Source organism: Leopardus geoffroyi, chromosome D4, assembly GCF_018350155.1.
Source record: "Leopardus geoffroyi isolate Oge1 chromosome D4, O.geoffroyi_Oge1_pat1.0, whole genome shotgun sequence".
NCBI classification, from domain to species: Eukaryota; Metazoa; Chordata; class Mammalia; order Carnivora; family Felidae; genus Leopardus; species Leopardus geoffroyi.
Genome location: NC_059342.1, coordinates 11,320,578 through 11,342,844, shown reverse-complemented (window position 1 = coordinate 11,342,844; position 22,267 = coordinate 11,320,578). Strand labels below are relative to the sequence as shown.

General features: G+C 45.7%; 2 long non-coding RNA genes across 2 annotated transcripts in view; one reads left to right on the top strand and one right to left on the bottom strand.

The window, feature by feature from the left end:
* The window catches only part of LOC123593575, a 77,775-nt gene that overhangs the window by 46,473 nt on the left and 9,035 nt on the right, over positions 1-22,267 (bottom strand). The gene's annotated exons all lie outside the window — the stretch shown is intronic.
* Positions 15,799-18,313, top strand: LOC123593574. The gene is made up of 3 exons (XR_006710385.1): positions 15,799-16,053; positions 17,373-17,455; positions 17,832-18,313. It is a non-coding gene; the product is annotated as an uncharacterized LOC123593574 (long non-coding RNA).

The window sequence follows — 22,267 nt, the reverse complement described above, 5'->3', positions numbered from 1 at the left end:
CCATAATTTCTACAATAAGCATGTGCTTACTTGAATACATTTTATTTTATTATTTAAAAGAAATTTTTTTTTTAAGTAAGCTCTTGGCCCAACATGGGACTTGAACTCATGACCATGAGATCAAGAGTTGCGGACTCCACCAACCAAGCCAGCCAGGTGCCCCTGCTTGAATACCTGTATTTTTTTTAATATTTTTTATTCATTTTTAAATGTTTATTCATTTTTGAGAGAGAGAGAGAGTGCGCGAGTGAGCAGGGGAGGGGCAGAGAGAGAGGGAGACACAGAATCTGAAGCAGGCTCCAGGCTCCGAGCTGTCAGCACAGAGCCCGACGTGGGGCTCGAACTCACGGACCGCGAGATCATGACCTGAGCCAAAGCTGGGTGCCCAACTGGCTGAGCCATCCAGGCACCCCCTTTACTTGAATACTTTTTAAATGGTATTTTCCCCATCATGATGTCCCTAACGTAATATTTTAAGTCATTCTAGTTGTTTAAAGTTAGCATTTTATACAATGTTAAAAATCAAATAGATCTAAGGTAAAAAAAAAACTTGCGACCTGTTTGAAAACATAACTTGTATTCCTTTTTTCCTTTGGTAAAAGATTCATTTAGCTTCAGAGGCTAATTATCTAAATTATCTTATTATGCCTTCATAGCTTTCCTGTTCGCGATTTGAAAGGATGTCAAGTTGAATGCCAAATGGTTCACTTCCTTACCATGGACTATCATTTTTTAAAAGCACCATTTTAATAAAACCCAGTTAAAGTGTATTTTGATAAGTTTAAGAGAGTTGTTCTAAATAAGGATTTCTCCCCAGTAACCACATTCCCAGCTAGCATAGAGAGTGGCTCTTTTCATTGCTGTTCCTGAACAGAAGAATAACTACTTTCGCTGGTCATTGTATGTTCTTCTATCTAATAAGTACATGTAATTCTCACTACCTTGTCCTGGATTTCCTAGGTCTCTCTCTTTTTTTTTTTTTTTTTTGTTGTAATGTTTATTTATTTATTTTTTTTTGAGAGAGGCAGAGAGACAGAGCAGGGGAGGGGCAGTGAGAGAGAATCCCAAGCAGCCTCCACCTCAGCATGGAGGCTGACGCGAGGCTCGAACTCACAAACCGTGAGACCATGACCTGAGCCAAAATCAAGACCCCTAACGGACTGAGCCATCCGGTGCCCCAGAACTTCTCATTCTTTAAATGGTTCTTCTTATCCTAACTTTAATACTTTTAATCTCTTTCTCTGGGCTACTTTCTAAGTAATTTCTTCTGTCCTGTATTCCAGTTTATTCATATTCTTTTCATGTGCATTTAGCTTGTATTATTCCCTTTTTAAAATTTTATTAACTACATTTACATTGTTAGAAATTCTTCTTTGCCAGTTTTTCAAGTCAGCTTATTCACTTTTCATAGCTGTTCTTTTCCATACGTTTTTAAGTCTTAATTATTTAAAAACTTATAGGTACGAATAGACAATTCCATTATCTGAAACCCTGTGTATCCCCTCCAGAGAAGGTTTGCGCATACTTTTACAGGTATGACCCACCAAAAACCACTTTGGTTTTTATTTTTCAACTATGGCTTCCTAAGTGATGTGGGTCATATTAATTTGAGATCCGAACCCATGCCTAACCCATGTGAGGACATTCATGTGATAATAAATTCTTAAGGGAGACATTTCCCCCCACCAGTTTTTAGATTGAAACGACAAAGTTCCCTGTGCCATTGGGCAAAGTTGTAACTCTTCCGGTGTCATGGCTTTACGTAGAAATTTCATTTTCAACTCCCCACTTTGTAGGGACCCAAAGCTGTTAAAATATAAGACCCTACCTAAGTAACTGAGACATTTCTTTCTCAAGCTCGCATAGTGTCAGATCTATTTGCTGATCCCTTTGGTTGTCAATTCCTTGTTTATTTTTGGCTACTGAAAATTTCCTTGGTTGTTTGTATTTCCTTATTATATATATATATATATATATTTTTTTTTTTTTTTTGGAGGTACTAGTCAATTAAGAGAATGTTTTTATAGTTTATCTAAAATCCTATGTGTTCTGTATTAGAAGGGTTTTCTGGCTATGTAGTTTGGCATAATGCCAGATATGGTAATCCACTGTCCAATTCTACTTTTCCCAAAACATCACCCGAATCCGTATCAGTGTAAACATCTAAATTCACAACTTAATCAAAACACCTAGCTTTTGACTGAAAAAAATTGGTATGTCATGTGGGTCAGACATTCTGACTGATGGTTGGTAACGTCATTAGACATCATGATTCCCGTGGAGCAAAGAATTACAGGAATTCTTGAGTGAAAATGTGGGTTCTTAAATACATTTCACAATCAGATGTACACACTCCAAACATTTATGTGGTTAACGGCACGTCAGTGCCTGACTTCAACAGGCACAGGACTCAAACTGACCTCTTTGTAAGCATCTTTGCACCCAGACCACCTTTGTTCCCAGATTCTTGTGTTTTATTCCCATAAGACACAGTTCTCAGTGACCCGAGCTAAAAGGTCCTACCACCAATAGAAAATAAGGGACACACAATCTGCAGAAGACTCGTAGGCAATGAATGACCATTTTCTCAATTAAAAAAAAAATTCTCCACAGCGTATTTCTAATATGTGTATACCCAGAATGACGTTTTGGCTATTACTTAAAAATGGATGAATTAGTAGGAAACCTATCGTAGCCAAAAACCCATACACTTAATTTGTTAAAGATACTGTAAATGCTCGTATCAGTTAAGATGTAAAGACCTGTGCAGAGTTTATGTAATGAAGTCTTTATTGCTGGAAGTAAACTTTTTTATGATCCTGAGTGTTTCCATCTCGTTGAGGTACTTTCTAGCTCTCATATCCCATAATCAGTTTTTGGCTCAACTGATAACTTTGCTCAAGTGATCTATTCTACAAGGAAATTAGACCTATCAATATTTCATGGCATTCTGCAAAGGGCACTGTAATTTCTATGTGTTCTGACCCATGGCAAATGTAAGAGACTGTATCCTAGAACAAAGTCTGTTGTCGCCAACAGGATGATATCGCGAACGGTCACGTAAAATCAGGAGAACTGTGGTAGTTTTAATGTTTCAAGTATACGCTCATCGTGTTTACAAGTTGTTCATCTATGTCATCTAGTTTCAAAGCCTTCTCTCCATCAAAGGAGCCCAGACTGGCATCTAAAAAAACCATTCAAAAATAACTCAAGATATTTACTTGTCTTTCGAGAACACATTAGAATGCAGAGCTCTCAAAATTCCTCTTTTATCTTGCACCCACTTTCGACACACACTGCGGCAATGCCCACGCTCCTTTCCTCAGACTATTCTCACACCCAACTCAAGTTCCTCCAGCCATCTTAATCATTTAGTGGCACAGAAGTCTAACACAGTGGACCGCCTGGCCAGCTGAGACCTGCCGTGGTGCGGGGAGGAGGAAAAGAAACGTAGCAGGTAGAAGCAGAATTCTCTTCATCGTGCGATCCGGAACGCTTATGTGCTTGATACCTTTTCCTCTGACCCGCACGTATCCACGTAAATGGAAAGAATTTTCCGTGTGTACTGGAAGGGCCACGTGAAGTTGTCTATGTCACCTCAACTCTCTGGGTATCAGTTTCCCCATCCAATGAAAACGAGCATCTATCTCCTAATGTAGTCTCGAGGCTTAAAGGAGGTCTGACTTGCAAAGCTTTTAGGAGCAATGCCCGGCTCACGGTAAGGACATCGAAAGTGTTACTGGTTATTACTTGATGGTAATAACGGTACGTGCGGCAGATGGTAATGCAGTAAAGACACAACTTATACTGGTTTACAGGTGATATACAATCTACCTTAAGCAAGGCCTGGGGTAATAACATGACTAAATATTGCAGTGGTAATGTTGGTGATCTCATGGTTCGTGGGGTCGAGCCCTGGGTCGGTTCCGCGCTGACAGCACAGAGCCTGCTTGGGATTCTCTCTCTCTCTCTCTCTCTCTCTCTGCCCCCCCTCGCTTGTGCGCATGCTCTCTCTCAAAATAAGTCCATAAACTTTAAAACAAAGAACGGTACTGTTGGCGATGGGAGACGTAACAAAGTTTTACACTTTCCTCTTCAATCACTTTTTTATTTGAACCTTGATAAAGCATGATATACTTTTGCCTATCAACTGGAACACCGGTATTGTTATCTTTCTATCTGGTTTAATAACAATCAGGTGGTGCCAAGTGTTTAGGGTGTGCTTAGCACGCCACTAAAAATATATATATTATCTAATTTAACCACTAACAACTGCAGAAGATAAGGTTATTATGATCATTATTACCTTCATTTTCCAGATAAAGAATGGTTGCTTCGGAGAGGTTCCTAAGGGCACTGAAGACACGCTTCTTTCTTGGCATATCTGTTGTCTATCCTGGTGTATCCCATGGCCTGAAACTTAATACAGATTTGTCGAATGGGTGAAAGAAATCGTGAAGCCTCCTGAGACTTTATGTTGGTCCTGGGCCTTTCATCCAAAATAGGTTTTCAAAATCAATCATGGAAGTAGACACAACCATACTTGAGGAACAAACCAATCTATCCCCAGGCTATGTGAGGAGGGGAAACGGAGGATGAAAGTGGGAAGCAAGGTGAGCATCTTGGTGGGATGCTCCGTAAAGCACACGGAGAGCGAGACTGCCAAGGAGAGCGAGATTGCCAAGGAGAGTAAGATTGCCAAGGGTTTCGGGCTCTGGTGGATGGCTAGGGTCACACGGCCTGGGCTGGGGGAGCTGTGAAACAGAAGCTGAAATGCAGGCTAACCCAGCGGCACACAGGGGTACTGTTGTGGTCTTTTGAGACCCACAGTCTTGGGAGAGGGGGAGGTTCAGGAGGCTGGGCAAGCCTCCCACCGACCAGGGCTTTCCCCGTGCAGGATGATGGTGTGCGTCCCTCATTCCCCACAGGGTGATCTGCAGCGGCTCTGTGGTCCTCAGGCTTGTCACGACTCTACGGTTTTGTCCTTGGGGAGCTAGAAATTGTGCCTAAGTTGACCCGCTCTGCAGGCTGCTGTGAAATGCAGAGCAGCAAATCCTCCCCTGCCAGATTCCTTTACAGAAATGCATTCTCGTTCCTTGAGGAGCTCCTGGCACAGTGGTTCTCAAAGCACGCCTGAGGCAGCAGCATCACCTGGGGCCTGAGGTCAAGGGAGTTGAAGGGGAGAAAGAAAGCCCTACTGGGATGGGCGGAGAGATGTTAAGAGTTTATTCCTTAGCTGATCTTTTTCCAGCTTGAATATATATATAGATGGTTACAGACCGGCTGAAAATTTCTCAGAATCGCAGCTTACGGCTGAGGCTTAAGATTTAAAGGAGAGGGAATGTGGTCACAAATGTTGCGTGACCATTTCAACAGATTAGTAATGAGGCGCCTGGGTGGCTAAGTCAGTTGAGCGAATGACTCTTGATTTCAGCTCGGGTCATGATCCCAGGATCATGGGATCGAGCCCCAAGTCGGGCTCTGTGCTCAATCTGGAGCCTGCTTAAGATACTCTCCCTCCCTGTCTGTCTCTCCCTCTGCCTCTCCCCGACTTGTGTGTGTGCATGTACTTTCTTTCTTAAAAAACAAACAAGCAGTTTACTAATAACTGATTTTATGTTCAAAGTCTTGTTTGGGAAAAGCTCTGCTCCTGGGTAAGTATCTTACAGAGCTGTTGGAGAGACCGAAAATGAGCTGATTTGTATGAAGGTGTTTTGAAGCCATGAAACAGTATGAAAATGTTACTGCAAGGTAGTTGGAAATCTTGGCAAGAAAGTGATTAAGGCAAAGGAGAATGAGTGGTCTTGATACTGATTATGAAAAGGGGACTAGAGGAGTTCATTATTTATTCACTTGACAGTATTTATTAGGTGCCAAATACACACACAGACACACACAGGCACACACATATTCACACATGTGCCACGGACTGGGCCAGATGCTGGGAATAAAATGTCGAACGAAAACAGCCGTGGCCCTTGCTTTCATGAAGTTCAAGGCTAATAGAGGAGACAGAGAGTTAGCAAATAATTGCATAAATGAATGACTAATTACTAAACCTAAGAATGGTATTCTGAAACAAAAGAATAGAGTTCTGCGACACCACGTAATAAGAAACCTATTCTAGACTGGTGGAGGGAGGGAGTGAAGAGGAAAAGAGGGATTCTTAGGGAGGATTCCTCTAGGCACGTTCTGCTTCAACTGGGATCTGAAGGATGAGTAGAGTTCAATTAGGTCAGGCTGGATGATAAAGGGTCAGGAAGGAGAGTCCTATGGACAGAGAGAAGACTATGGAAAGGCCTTGGTCAGGAAAGCCCGCGTGACGTATGTGAACAACAGAATTCAGGCTGGTGTATACCGAAGAACATAAGGGCAGGAGTGGGGCAAAGAGAGCTGGTGGGGCAGAGAAGAGACCAGCCCACAGAGAGCCTTGAAAATCCCGTGTGTATCAACCAGAGACTGAGCTCAGCTGCTAGAGCCAGAAATCCAATGATAGTGTTTAAAACTCCAAGGATTTTGTTCACGCATGTAGAAACCCAGAAGTAGACAGTCAAGTCTTACACGGTGGTTCCACAAAGTCACCAGGACACAGGCTTCCTTCATCTTTCTGCCTTACCATTTCTAATTCTAACATCTATCCTCTGTGTCTCAAGATGGTTGCTGGAGCTCTAGTCATCACACCCACATTTTAGGCATGAAGAATTAGCAGTGCTTCACAAGAGCTTTCCTAGCCTTTCCATTTGACAGCTTCTGCTTACCTCTTATAGGTTATTCCTCTCTGTCTAGGAGGTTAGAAATGTCTTGTGTATGTGTGTGGGTGAGAGAGAGATCGGATGCCATCCCAATAATATCACGTCTTTGTGAAGAGGGGGAAAATGGATATGCTAGAAAAGTAGTCTCTGCCATACCATACAAGGATCTTGGCTACTTTCTTGTGATCAATAGGAAGTCATTGACAAGGTTTCTGAAAGAACAGAACATGATCGGCTGTGGTGGCGAAAGGAACCGGGCTGGGAAAACAGAACATGAGGGCAGCGTAGGAGTCGGGATTATTTTGAGAGGTTATTTCTGAAGCGGACAGTATAGTAGGTCTTGGTGATAAATTAACAATGTGGAGTGAGGGAGAGGAAGACCTAAAGAATGATACCCACAGGATGGATTGCAGTGCCTTTCGCTGAGCTAGCGTACAAAGGAAGGGGAAAAGATTTGCTGGGAAAGATCATGAACTTGGTCTTGGGCACGCTGACGAAGAATGGCTTCCAAGTGGAGACGTAACAGGTGGCTGAGCCTGTAGGACTGGATGACGCAGAAGCACTCTGCTGCAGATAGAAGTCGGTTTCCACTGACGTGGGGATAAGTGAAATCATAATTGGTAACAATTTCCTGGAGACGGGGCACAAAGTGACAAGAAGGTCTAGGCCCAAATCTTGAGGAAATTTGACATTTAATGAAAGGGAGAGGAGGAGGAGCCAGAAACAGAGACAAAATAGAAGCATCCAGAGAGGTGGAAGGGGAGCCAAGATGCATTGTCTCAGGGCCAAGAAGGACCATACCCAGTGCTGACGAGGGGTCAACGAGGTGAAGACTGAAAATGGCTTTTGGATTTAACCACGCGGAGAGCACCAGGGGCCTCAAGACTCTTGGAGGAATATTTGGGCTGGAAACCGGATTATGATGTTCTACGCTGTGGATCACACATGAAAAATGGCAGCAATGAACACACAATTGGTTAAAGGCTGAAGAGAGAGTGGAGTAGTAGCGGGGGGGCGGGGGGAGACACGTGGTCCAGGAAGGTTATTTTCTTTTTTTTTCTTTTTTTTTTAATTTTTTTTTCAACGTTTATTTATTTTTGGGACAGAGAGAGACAGAGCATGAACGGGGGAGGGGCAGAGAGAGAGGGAGACACAGAATCGGAAACAGGCTCCAGGCTCTGAGCCATCAGCCCAGAGCCCGACGCGGGGCTCGAACTCACGGACCGTGAGATCGTGACCTGGCTGAAGTCAGACGCTTAACCGACTGCGCCACCCAGGCGCCCCCAGGAAGGTTATTTTCTAACATGGATGCACCAAGAGGGGTTCCGATACTGACGGGAAGGACCTAGTTGGAAGGAGAGAGGGGATCCTTGACCTATCCAAGGTTTCTTCCTAAGGAAGATGGGAGAGAAAGGGAGCCAAAGCAGACGTCATAGGGTAACCCTAAGGAGGTTGAAGAGAAGGCGTGGTTCAAACTGGAAGACATGACAATTTCAAGGAAAAGTGCGGGTCGTGGTAAAGATGTCATAAAATCTGAAGCACTTCCTTTCGTCTTCTCTCCCAGATGTGTAGGTAAGTAAGACCTCAATAAGGTATCACAGTTGGAGTTAGGGTCTCCTGAACCTTTATCAAATCGTGCAATCCTTACAATATCCCTGTGACACGGAAGCTACCGTAGTCCCAACTTTAGTGACCGGGAAACTGAGGTTTACGGCGTGACGTAGCTGATGTGAGATTATGGAACACTCAACTGGTAATGACGAGATTCAAGGCGTCCTCTGCCTACCGTGGGGTTCTTACTGCCATGCTGGGCTACGAGCCTCACCAGAGAAGACGCTCTCTGACAAATCAGCTCAGAACCAGTCTGAGCAGGGAGGCAGGCATGCTCCAAGTTAAGGTGAACCCCTGTGTTCGTGGCCTCAAGGTGATCACAACATCATTCCTCAGTTAAAGGTTTTCTCCTCTCAAAGTGTCACAGGAGGAATAGAAATGATTACGAAACAGAAGGGAGAGAAAAAAATCAAGAGACATGAAACAAGAAATGCCACCCAAAAAGAGAACACGTTTATTTAAAGTTAATCTACACAAACAGAAGGACAAGTGTTGATACGAGCATAAAAATGCTCAGGCAAATATGTGGCATGTGGGATTTCCAAGCTGGTGCTCTGGGATTTCCAGGCTTTTCCTGTGCAGCCGGAGGGCTAATACCTGCTGGGGCTGAAAGGCGATGTCTGTTTCTACCTCACCACAAAGCACCTTCCTTTCTTCTGCCCAGTGATCTTTTCCAGAAAGGTCTGCGTATTTCAAGGAAACGTCATACTCAACCAAGACATATCCGCAACTACTTTGCATTGGACTCAAGGAGCTTCCTTGACACAAAATGGCTGCTCAAATCTTTTTCCAAGACGATGGTCTTTGGTCATTTTCAACAGATCTCGTGAAAGTTGACCTGTGGCTACAGGTTACCAGGATGTGCGCATGAAGTAACTCACTTCCTCTTCTTTAAGCTCCAGCAAAATGGTGGGTGGAATCATTGACATCTGTTTGCTTAGGGCTAGCCTCTGGGCTCTCTTGGGAAACACCAGGAGCATTGTTTTTCTAGAGAAAAAGGAAGCCTCGAGGGTGGGGAGTCTCCATCACTATTTCGGGGAAACCTGAGAAATGCTTTTGAGCCTTCTTTCTTCCCTCCTTCCTCTCCACCCAGAAAGCAAAATTTCCCCCAAATCTATAAATCCTGAAAACAGAATGACATTTTTGTTGAAGTTTCTTAAATTCATGGCCCTTGGAGGCTGAATCAGGAAACTTCAGAAGACTTGCAATCATCCAATATCCTTCTGTTGGGGGATGCCAGGGGCTTGATTTGGGGATTAAGCAAGCCTGGAAATTTAAGGCAATTGATAGTAAATGACAATGAGTGTGTTATAGAAAGAAAAAAAAGAGAGAGAAAAAAAGCTCTTTCCAATACTCTGGACTGAGAGGGTATATAAATATAAAATATAATTGAAATACAATATAAATCAAAATATAAATATATAAGTATAAACATATAATATAAAAATAAACTATAAAATTCCTTCAATGTCACTGATGCATAATCTTGTAAGGCAGATTCTCTCTGCCTTAATTCATGTTTTCAATTTGGATCATTGGGGGGAAAGCTGGATCCAGGGAAGGTGATGCTTCTGACTTCTTGCCTGAGACCTTTTTTAAAAAATATATTCATTCTTTGAGAGAGAGAGAACTTAAAAAAAAATTAATTATGCTTTGAGACAGAAAGAGAACACAAGCAGGGGATGGGCAGAGAGGGGGAGACACAGAATCTGAAGCAGGCTCCAAGCCGTCAGCACAGAGCCCGACGTGGGGCTCGAACTCACAAACCGTGAGATCGTGACCTGAGCTGAAGTCTGACGCTTAACACACTGAGCCACCCAGGTGCCCCTTGCCTTAGAACATTTTAGCGGCTTTTGGTTCATTGATTTCACTAACCTTTACCAAGGCCTTAAAATCTCTTTCTAAGACACTAAACTTTCTAAGACACTAGACAAGTGTATCAGGAGTGAGGGTATAGACCAGCAATGACACGTAGTCGTAACTGTAAAGGTAATAATAATAATAACAATAGCCACTGATTATTTCCCAGCTACTGGGCTCAGCACCCTGAGATGTTCCCCCAGTGCCTGTGAGGTGCAGGTTTTGGAGCAAAGGACTCCGGATAGGAAGCAGATACGGTCTCCATCCCAAGAATTATCTTATTTAAATATTTACTTTCTTAAAGTTTACTTTATTTATTTTGAGAGAGAGAGCGCGAAAGAGAGAGAGAGTGAGCAAATATGAGCAGGGGAGGAGAGAGAGAATCCCAAACAGGCTTCGGGATGTTAGCACAGAGCCCGACATGGGGCTCGATCCCCTGACCGTGAGATCATGACCTGAGCTTAAACCAAGACTCAGACGCTTGACCTCCTGAGCCACCCAGGCGCCCCAGATACTTTCAATGACTTTCTAAGGTAGGTATTACTATCATCTTCCTTTTCTTTCTGCTCAGGAAACGGGTTTAGAGCGGTGAAGACATCGGTGGTAGTTAAGAACTCCCAATCCAGACCCTGGGGCCTGACCATTATGCTTCCCTGCCCCCGGGAAACGTCATTCCCTAGGTGCGCAGAGTCCCGTGGAGGAGGAAGCCAGGGGGCTTACAGGGACGGAAGCTGGCAAGGCGACTTTCACTGAAACAGAGCTGGACAGAACCTTGGGTCCCATCCTCCACTCTTCCGGCTTTCAAACGTGATTATGATCTGCCCTAAAAATGAGAGCGGACCCGTTGAAGGCTTCCAGAACCCAGAAGACTGTGTAGCTGTCCTCTTCTTCTGCGAGGTCATCCCCAAGCTCTCAGTCCTCAGTGAGGTCCCCTCCCTGCTGTCCTGCGGTATTTCCAAGGAATGAAGCTCAACGAAGACGTTTCTTCGAGTGTTTTACAGCAGGTTCATAGAATTAGTTTGATCTCCACGGGACCTTGTGAGGTAGGCCAGGGGATACGTTACACTTGCGTTTGGTATTATTCCTTTTCTGCAGTCCAGGAAATTGAGTCCCTAAAAGGTGAGGTGACTCGCCCAGGGCATTGAGCTCGTCTGGTGTAGGGCTGGGACTCTCACTCGGGACCTTCAGCCTCCAGACCTGATTTGTCCTATGACACCCAGCCCCTCCTGTCTACCAGGTGCCGGCTTTTGAACGAAGGGCTCTGGACAGGAAGCAGAGACGGTCTCCACCCCAGGAAGGATGACTCTTTTCTTTGGGAGATGCCCCTGATCTCATCCAATGAGTGACCACACAAATGGTACTTTTTTTTTTTTTTTTCCAGAACTTCCAGAACTGTTTTGCAGGCACACTTGGTTTTGTATTTCTTTCTGTGCCCCGCCCCGCTTTCTGGGGATTTTGTGCGCGGGCCAGCAACTGGGCCGTGCTTACAGGTGTCCGCGAAGCCTGTGTCAGCGGCTAATGGGGAGAGCCTGGGGGAAGGGGCGGAGACTCCGAAGTCAGGCCAACCTGCACCCGAGTCCTGCCACTGAACTTCCGTCTGGAATAACTCTGGGCATGCACCTGACCTCTCAGTGCCTGGGGCACCTCAACGTGGAGGAAGATCCTACTAGCTTCCTGCAGCGCGAGGGCGAGAACTAAGGTACTGCAGGAATCTTCTCGAGCGCAGGGCACGGCGGCCGCCAGCCGGAAATGCTCTCGGCGTAGCTGTTATTGTCGTTGGGGCGTCTTCCTTATCACCTTCCTGAAAGGTTCAGCTAATCCTTGCTGAGCCTGCAAAGCTTCCTCTGTGTATTTCAACACGTGCTTCTGCCGAATCTGTACTTGTGGGCGGTTCTCTTTTATCTTCATTCAGGCGAGGAGCAAGCTCGCATCCAAAACCGTGGGTCAACCAAGTGCAACCTAGCACTGTAACTTCCCCCAGCTGGAGGGATGCATATTAATAGGATCAACCTGAGACCCCCCTAGGCAGGTGTCTACCCCCCCCCCCCACGCCCCCAGAAGTTCACAAACACGGGTTAAATTTGGAACAGGAGCTTTTGAACCAGAACCCCCTTTTAACCATTTGTGGTACCTCCCACCCCACCCCCACCCCCTGCTAAGTGCCTGCTGAGTGCGGCCAGTGGGAAGCTCCGTTTTATCGTCGCGGGTGCTTCCAACAAGGCCAGCGACCAACAGAAACCAAGTCAATACCTGTTCAAGGGACCGCGGACCCCGCCTTGTAGAGCACATTCACGCGGACCAAAGGCATTGCCCGGAGAGCTGATTTCCTCCCTCCTCTGCGCCAGCGAAGGACACAACTGCTCCCAGAGCCGCACAGCTGTTCCCCACGATGCCTCTGAGGCCAGCTGACTCTAGCTCAGTAATCCCAAAGCTGCCTGCTTGTTGTCCTCAAAGCGGTCTTAGGAAACGTTGCCCGCGTTAAGGGCCTCTGCTGCACAAAAGCAAACACAGTCCCACCGCAGCCCAGTGAGCTCGGCCTTCGCCCCGTCGTGGAGGACACAGCAACCAACTTCTCTAGGCTCACCACCTGGGACCCTATTTACCCACCCCTCTATTTCAGGGGCAAAAAAACAAAAACAAAAACAAAAACAAAAAACAAACAATACATGGCCGTGACTTTGAAAGCCACCCCTCCACTGTGACTTCCCAGACCCAGAAGCGAGTTCCTTTCCTATCAATTCTTCAGCGCTATTTCCCTCTCTGTCTACCCCAGAGCATGGAAATGGCACGGGCAGAGTGTCTGTTCCTACTGTGGGCTCACACTTAGCGTGAAAAGCCTTGAAAGAATTTGACGGCAGCTTGGGCTGGACCTGGAATACGTCCAGGTAAGCCTCTGGAGTACTTGCATTTGGACAACTGCTCTCCTCATTTCTGAACCGACCTGTAACGAACTCTGAACTCTCAATGCCAAGCTCTGCGCTGAAGTTGACTGGCGTGACCTCGTTTAAACCCAACAAAGACTCCGTGAAGTTGGTACTGCGATTATGTCCATTTTCATGTTAAGCGAAGCAGGGGGAATTAACTAGAACCCACATTACTGCCCTCTCTGCCACAGTGTCTCCCAGTTACGAAAGGCTGTGAGCTTTGTTCTCTTCAGAGATGAAAGTACCTTGAGGGGTGGGGACCAAGCCTTAAAGTTCTGTGCCAAGTTTACAGTTCAGTTCTCACTACCGGGCGGGCGTTTCAGAAATGCCGAGGCCCATCCACTTCTCAACGAGAATCTATACAGAGCACGTCTCTATTTAGAGCCTCCTGGGTTTTCAACGTAGTATGGAATCCTACGGGATAGACAAAGGAAGTACACAATCTCTTTGAGGGAGGTTAGTCCATAAGAAACAGAAAAATCAATTAAGTGTTAAACTAAAGATAAACATTTCGGCGGTCCAGAGGGGAGATCGGGACATCACGCCGAGGTGATGGTATTTGAACTGGCCCTTGAAGAATGAGCTCATGTCAAGAGGTAGAGAGGGAGGAGAGGGCCCAAGTGTGGGAGGAAAGTCTTGGGGGAAGAAAATGGGGAGGTGTCCTGTAACAACATAATATATACACTGTAAGTCCTTTTCCTCATCAAGGCTGGGAATTCTAGAAGCCTCACAGAGTCTCTCTCCCCTTGATAAAACAAATACTTCTTAGCTCATCAAATAGATTTTTCTTAAAAGCCTTGGGTAGGAGTCCAAGGACCCATGTAGGGTGTGTCCCAGAGGCAGGAAGACTGCTTCTCAGCAGTTCTTGCTTTTCAAGTTTATTTATTTATTGGAGGGGGGGGGGGGAGGGGGCGGAGAGAGAGGGAGAGAGAATCCCAAGCAGGCTTCGCACTGCTCCCCACTGCACCCGGGATGGTATCCTGGCTCGTGCTCCCTCCATGCTGTGTGCCATCACTGAAGATGGTGATGACAACGCGCGAATCACCGAGTCTCCAGTGACAGGTGACACGCCAGGTATTTGACATACATTAACTCAATGAATCTTCACAGGAAAGGTAGCTCATTATCATATCACCTCCCTTTTGGGGATGGCAAAATGGAGGTTTAACAAGATTAAGTACCTTGCCCAAAGTCACGCTGGTCATTAGCGGAGCGGGGGCTCCAACCTCAGGGGTCCATGGGACCCCTCCGTGTATGTTCTCAGCCTGCTAAGAACTGCTTCCCAAGTCACCGACCTTCCTGGGGTCTCCGTTTCCTCATTCGTAAAGCAGTCATGGAAACACCTATGGTGGAGAGTAGGGAGGAGTCACACGGGAATGCGAGTGAACCCTCTGGCCCCAGTGCTTGGACATCCTGAGTGTTCCTAGTTCTGGGTCATCTACCAGGCTCATCCCCTGAGCACTTTTTTCTTTTCTTTTCTTTTCTTTTCTTTTTATTTATTTTTTTTAATGTTTATTTTATTTTATTTTATTATTTTTTTTTTTTTTAATTTTTTTTTTTTCAACGTTTATTTATTTTTGGGACAGAGAGAGACAGAGCATGAACGGGGAATGGGCAGAGAGAGAGGGAGACACAGAATCGGAAACAGGCTCCAGGCTCTGAGCCATCAGCCCAGAGCCTGACGCGGGGCTCGAACTCACGGACCGCGAGATCGTGACCTGGCTGAAGTCGGACGCTTAACCGACTGCGCCACCCAGGCGCCCCAATGTTTATTTTATTTTTGAGAGAGACAGAGCATGAGCAGGGGAGGGGCAGAGAGCGAGGGAGACACAGAATCGGAAGCAGGCTCCAGGCTCTGAGCCGTCAGCCCAGAGCCCGACGCGGGGCTCGAGCTCACAGACTGTGAGATCATGACCTGAGCCGAAGTTGGACTCCCAATGGACTGAGCCACCCAGGCTCCTGAGCACCTTTTTCGTGGAAAGTGCAATCACTATTCGTTGTCACCACTTAAAAACAGGGCATGTTGACAATAGCTTGTCTTGTAACGTGACTCTACACTTCGTCAAGGATTGTGTAAGTGGTCAGGAAGTACAAAGGGCTCTTACCCAGTCTCCCGTCTTACTCAATCTCCGTGATGCCACATAAAGAAATGGGCAACTGCTTTCTCTTTTAGCTTCTTTCTCCTTTTCCTCTTTTGCATAGCTTTATGGCTCTCACTGAAGGTGAAACTAGGAAAATACTTCACCCAGAGGTGAGTCTATAGGTGATGAACGTTATAACCAGGCTCTATTGTCTTTGGTGGAGGTGGGGAGCCCCGCGTGCCCTGGGCTCAGGCATCAAGTACTGTTCTACCGAATACTCACACACCGGGCAGGTGTTTGAGGTGGGGTGGCCCCGGGGCAGTTGCTGAACAGGGTACACAAAAGGCTAGTGAGTATAATTACACTTTCATAAAAATGAATGTTGGACTTCCTCCCCTGCTGCGTCTTAGCTCCTGGGGCTAAAATAAATATTTTAATTAGTTTCAGCTTCCAAAAGAGTCTTAGCAGGCCAGACTTCCGAATCTGCCTCCCACGGGGAAAACGCTTTCAAATCCCACCAGTTGGCAACAAATCCCTCCCAAACAAAAACCCAAAACCGAAAACCACATTTCGAACTAAACAAGTCACTGCTTCTTAGATAGACAGCTGCAGTGTACACTTGGAGCTTGGCGTGACACAATCTTCAGCAAAAGCAGAACCTCCGGGTCTTTTGTCATTTACCACGAATTGCAGGATGTTACCACCAAAGCACCACAGAAGTCTTATAACCCACAACCCTTTCATTTGACGTTTTCACAAAAAGATAGGTGCGCCCCAGAGAGTTTATGGTACATAAATAGGTAACAAGTTCATAGCGGATTCACGGTAAGTTTTCCTTTTTCCTTTTTCTCTTTCTCCTTTTCTAGAGGGTCTACGTGTTGCATGACTCATGCATGGCCGTCGTCACCTTTCGAAAGAGGTGCCAACATTCCCCTTTCACACATGAGGGATCGGGGCTGAGACCCGACTAAGTGACACGTTCGGTATCACAACTGGCAGGTGTGGGACCTGGAACCAAATGGTCTGGCCAGCTGACTTTTCACTTCTGCATAACGCCGCCAGGGCCGTTTTAGAACAATTAAAGACAAAATGTAGCACAGACATGAGGGAGAAAATGCCCTCGGAAAAAACCTCCACCCACTTTTAATGTAACACCCTTACTTTATTTCCACACAGGCCACTATCTCTGGGTGGGGGGAAGGTGGGGCTACCTTTGGGAGTATCATTCAGAATGATGGATGGAGTACACAGGTAAACAAACAAAACAAAACAGGGAGAAACAGAAGCTAACTCCCAATGTTATTCTTCCCTGAACAACTTGGTAGATTATTGAGGCCAATTATGCTCTTGGGAAATCACCCTCTCCACTGTAACGCCTCCTCACTTTTTCAAAGAGCTTTCAACCCTGCCCTCCTGTTGACATAAATGATCACAGCGGGTTTTATCCGGGCCAGTTTTAGAAAACACTAATAGGTTCATGGATTTCTGGGATTAAAGAAAGAATTCTTATTTTCTTTTGTTGCTTCAGGTAGCATTCGTTGTACAAATACTCCTCTTGCTGAAATCCCAGTAAAGCTCAACAAACGTGCAAAACGGATTGGGGTGCGCTATTTTAATGAGAAAAGGCATCCCCGCCAAATTCTTTAAAGCCGCGGACTCTCCTTGGTGTTTATTTATTCGAGCCTATTTTGAGCACCACACCAGACCCTGCTAGGTGCTGCGTGTGTGGTGCCGCAGTGAGCAGTCTCTGGGGAAAACGTCTATGAAATAGACAAATATGGTTCCAAACAGTCACAGGCAGAATGAATGAGAATGACCGTGGGCAGAGGAAAGTGACTTGATTTTAAGGTGGTCAGTGAAAGCATCTCTGAGGAAAGAACATTTCTACTCTGTTCCTGAGACTTGACTGATACGTGGGGACCAGTAAAGAATGGGAAAATGGGAGCAGTGGAGAGAAGGAACACGTTCCTTTAAGAGGGAACCGTATCTGCAAAGCCACGGAGGTGGGGAAAAGTTTGGCAAGTTTGAGAAAAAAAAAAAAAAAAAAAAAAAGCATGACTGGAGTGTCAAGAGCAAGGGGGTGAGGGGTCCAAAAGGAAGGGGGCGGGGCATAAGACTGTGTTTAAATCACCTTTTATTTACAGATAGAGACACACTTCACAGAGAATGCAAGAAGTAAGAAAGGCTACCATGTTGGGAGACTCTGTTCACGGAAGAACTATCAGAGGTGAAGTTATTTTCCCCCCAGAAATTATAAAATTAGTCAATGAATCGGGGCGCCTGGGTTGGGCTCAGGTCATGATCTCACGGTTCGTGAGTTCGAGTCCCGCGTCGGGCTCTGTGCTGACAGCTCGGAGCCTGGAGCCTGCTTCCGATTCTGTGTCTCCTCTCTCTGCCCCTCCCCAACTTGTGCTCTGTTTCTCTGTATCTCTCAAAAAATAAATAAATGTCAAAAAAAAATTTAAATTAGTCAATGAAGAACTGATTTGATTTCCATACATCTATTTTATCACCCAACTGGGAAAAAGGTGTGATGCTTGATTCTGTGTAAGTTCACAACTCGGGTAACTTACTAGCACTTTTTTTTTTTTTCTCAATTTAAGGCAATAATGCGTGGGCCAGAAATTCCAAACTGCTGAACGGCAAGCTGACTGGGGTACACAGACATAAATGGTTTCTTTGGCCAGAACAGTGTTTTTCAAAGTCTAAGCGAGCTGCAATGGCACCAGCTACTTTCGTAACAGTGCACGGCTACACCACAGGTCTCAGCTTCCCCAGCGTAGAGCAGGGACCATGAGACTGAGTTCTGCCAATGGAATATACGCTTCTGGACAGTGTCATGGCAAATCCTTCCCCCCGTGTTCGAGCTGTGTCCGCAGCTGGACGCACGGAGGGAAACTAGCGTAGCAGATGTAGATCCTCGTGGAGAAGAGAGCCTTTGCCCCTGAAGGAGCTGACAGGGTCTCCACCGTGACCCGCACTGGCTGTGATGGGAGGGAACATCAACACCACTGAGATGCTGAGTTGGTGTGCGACAACCGTGTCTTTGTTTGGGTCCCTCTAAAATCGGGTTATGAGATATGGATTCGTGTCCAAGTGGCTTATTTGAAGGTGATCCCTTGGAAACATCGGTGGGTGCGTGGGGAGGTGGGATGGGGAAGGAGTGGAAACCAATGAATGATACATTGTCTGCCAGCGTCTGCTGTGGGCAGCTCAGTCACACAAGGGAACGCTGGGGGAACACAGAAGACGCCTCAGGGCTGTCTCAGCGGAGGGGTGAAAAGACTGGGGATTCATGCACTCCCCGTGTGTCTGTCATTGGTGGGATGATGCCTCCAAAAGCATTAATTCTTCGACATTCCGGGCATACCCTGCACAAATGCCGAGTGCGCATACAGTGTTTTGAGCAAGACTGAAAGTTGTGTTCAGGAGGCACTGTGGTGGGCGGAGACAAGTGCCGAGTGGACACGAGGAGGCCACCAACAACGTCTGCTGAAAATGTTTAGCCCACACTGATGCAGGTGCCAACATCTGAAACTAGACGGCAACATAAAACTCTGAATTTCTGACTTCTCTCAAAACATCAGCAGATAGTCACCAGTGGGTCTGCATTTCTGTATGGCGGTAACTGGTTGGAGCGGAGTAGCGATTGATGCTTTAGATGCAGGTAGTGTCTCTAACTTTCCACAGTCGCCACTGCACCCTACTGTCTCTTAACCGCACCCTATTTCCCTTGTTTATGTGGCTTTCATGGTCCTTACAGTAGGCGCTTGAATCTGTAACCTCCGGTGCTCTAGTATGACAAGGCTTTTGTTTCTTTGCTTCTTTTTCATTCCAGCTGCATTTTCCTCCCTCCCTACTCCACTTTGAAAGCTGCTCAAAATATGTCTCCGTGAAACCTTCCCACCGACCCCCACCTACGACACTCACGACACTTCTGTAGCCATATGGAGCCAAAGTGTCCAATAAGTCACTGGCTACATGTAGCGATTAACATTTAAATTCCAGCTCATTAAAAGTAACTAACTAATTGGGGCGCCTGGGTGGCGCAGTCGGTTAAGCGTCCGACTTCAGCCAGGTCACGATCTCGCGGTCCGTGAGCTCGAGCCCCGCGTCAGGCTCTGGGCTGATGGCTCAGAGCCTGGAGCCTGTTTCCGATTCTGTGTCTCCCTCTCTCTCTGCCCCTCCCCCGTTCATGCTCTGTCTCTCTCTGTCCCAAAAATAAAAAAATAAACGTTGGAAAAAAAAAGAAAAAAAAAGAAAAAAAAAAAAGTAACTAACTAAGATTAATGAAAATTAAACATTCAGTCCCGTCCACTGCACTGGCCACATTTCAAGGGATCGATAGTCCTACGAGGTCAGTGGCTAGCATATTGGACACCACAGCTAGAACACATTTCCCGAATTACACAAAGTTCTTTTGGATACGCCGATTGATAGAATGGGCTGTCATTCTTGCTCTTGGCTTTTCTTGTAGGTGATCTTGTGTTTTCCATAAATATCCACCCTTTAAGATAAAATCCACTTCAAAAAGGAGAGAGTTTGCTCAGCATACCATCCATTCTTTCTCCCCCTCAAGTACCTGTACAATTGTCCGCAGTTAACATTGTGAATGTTTCTCAAGTTTCTGCGTGAGGTTCTGTATCGCGGTCCCCCATGGTCTCATTCAGGGAGATACTGTGTGTTCTCCTGTCCCCTCAGGCTTATGTGGAAAACTGGGAAAGTTGCTTCGGGTGGAAAAGACAGGATCAGGTATGATTTCAACATCATACCCTTGCGGGATCGGAAAGAAGCTCATTAAGACCACTTATTGCTTTCACCTTAAAAAAAAAAAAAAACTATGGGTTCCATACTGTGATTTAATGTGTTTTGTGGTTTTTTGGTCCTTATTTAAAATCCCAAAGTGACTGAGGCAGCATAGTAACAAGTTAAAACACTTTGACTCAGAAGTCTGACAAACTGGGGTTGAAATCCCAGCTCTGATACTTGTTACCTACAGGACCTTGTATGACTAACTTGCCTTCCCTAAGCCTTGGGGAAATAACGCTTCCCTCATGGAGGTTTTGTGAGGATTCGGTGAGTGAAATGCCAAGGAAAATGTTATAAATGCTAGGTAGTATTTTTTTTAAGTTTATTGATTTCTTTTGAGAGTGAGAGCGAGCGAGCAGGGAAGAGGGGTGGAGAGGCAGAGGGAGAGAGAATCCCAAGTAGGCTCCACACTGTCAGCATGGAGCCCAATGTGAGATTCGATCTCATGAACCATGAGATCGTGATCTGAGCCAAAATCAAGAGTTGGATTAACCAACTGAGCTACCCAGGTACCCCAGTGCTAGCTATTATTATCAGCAAAAAATCAGATACAAAGGAAAAAGAATCAAGATAATAATAGACTTCTGGTTGTACGCCATTTTGGAAAGGACCAAAGCAGATGATGCATTCAGAAAACTCCCTCCAACAGAAAGATGTGCAGAATTGCAGGAGATCCATTTGGCAAACACTCATTATTGGGGGCGGGCGGGGGATATTTTAATGCATTTCCATTAGCATAAGATTCAGATTATCAGACAAACATCGCATTCTCCCCTTGTCCTACTCCTCCAAACAATAATATGTCAAGTTAAGGCACCATTCAGTGAAAAACAAAAGGAAAAGCAGATGTTGGAAATAGGATGACCAGGAAAAAAAGGACTGGAGAACTTCAATTACTCAGATTTTTTTTTCGGAAAATAAAGTCATTATAGGGACTATCTCTTCTTCTGTCTTCTCCATCCACATATCTTATCCTTTTGAAGAGAATAGAACACTTTGAATAAAATTACTGTCTTCTTTTTCCAAAGAGGTAAACAGTGCCTGGAAATGTTCATGCTCTCAAGCACCTCTGAGGCATGACTCTGTCCTTCTCTTGGCCAGCGAGCTGTGAAAAATCATTATACTGTCCAACACTCTCACTGAACAAAGGCATTTCCTGCTGAACAGGTCATGCGAGGCATATCTAAAAATGGAAGTTTGGCCAATGGCCATAATGTCATGATGTAAAAGGATTTGGGCAGAGGCTCAGAAGTGGCATTGGGTAGATTTTCCTTCTTTCCTGGGCCCAGTTTACTGTTAGGGAAAGATGCTCAAAATCAACTGCTAAAGGACATAGCGAGATTCCCAAAGAGGATATAGCATATGATTATATTCTGGTAAAAGATGGAAAGTCTCAATTTGACCTCTTTGTTCACAGCCCCAGAAATTCACTCTGGCTGACAAGAAAAAGAATTCATTGGACTGATGTGGAAGTTCATGGATGTATCAGTTAGCTACTGCTGCATAACAAACCATCTCAAATACAGTGGCTTAAAAAAATCAATTTATTCAGCTCAGTAATGTAGGCAGCTCTTTCCCATCTCTCTCTGGGCAGTGAGGCCGCAGACCCTCCTTCCAACGTTTTCTCAGCCCCCAGCAACCTAGGCCCTTCTTGTTCTTAGAGTGGAATCATGGTTCTAGCAACAGTGAAAGAGCACACAGGGCCTCTGGAAGAGTAAGCTCTGAGCTGGAACACCCTCGCCTCCCCTGTATTCAGGCCAAAGCAAATCACAAGGCATCCGAGACCCAAGGGGTGCAGAACTAGGCTCCACCTCTTCATAGGATTCTACCCCTGGAATTAGCACGAATATGGAGGTGACCAATTGGGACCATCAATGCAATCAATTTACTATAAAAGAATTGAAAGGAAAGCTGAAGAATTAATTCTCAGAAGGCCCAGGACCCAGTGATGCACTGGGCGTCTGTGTGATGGGAACCAATGGGCGATCTCCTCGCTGTTTTCCTCTTGGAAGGAAAGACGTCCAGCATTTTCAGTTCGTGAGGCTCACTTAGTGGGAGATAGAAATACCACCTTGGTCATCTGCCTACTGTCTCGCCAACAGAGCTCGTGACATCCAGATTGGCAGTCCCACTTGAAATGATTTTCTATGGGTTGAGGGGCCATGTATGGAACAAAATGTGGGTGTGGCTCCCTGAAGAAGGCAGAATGAATGCTGGGCCACCCATATCA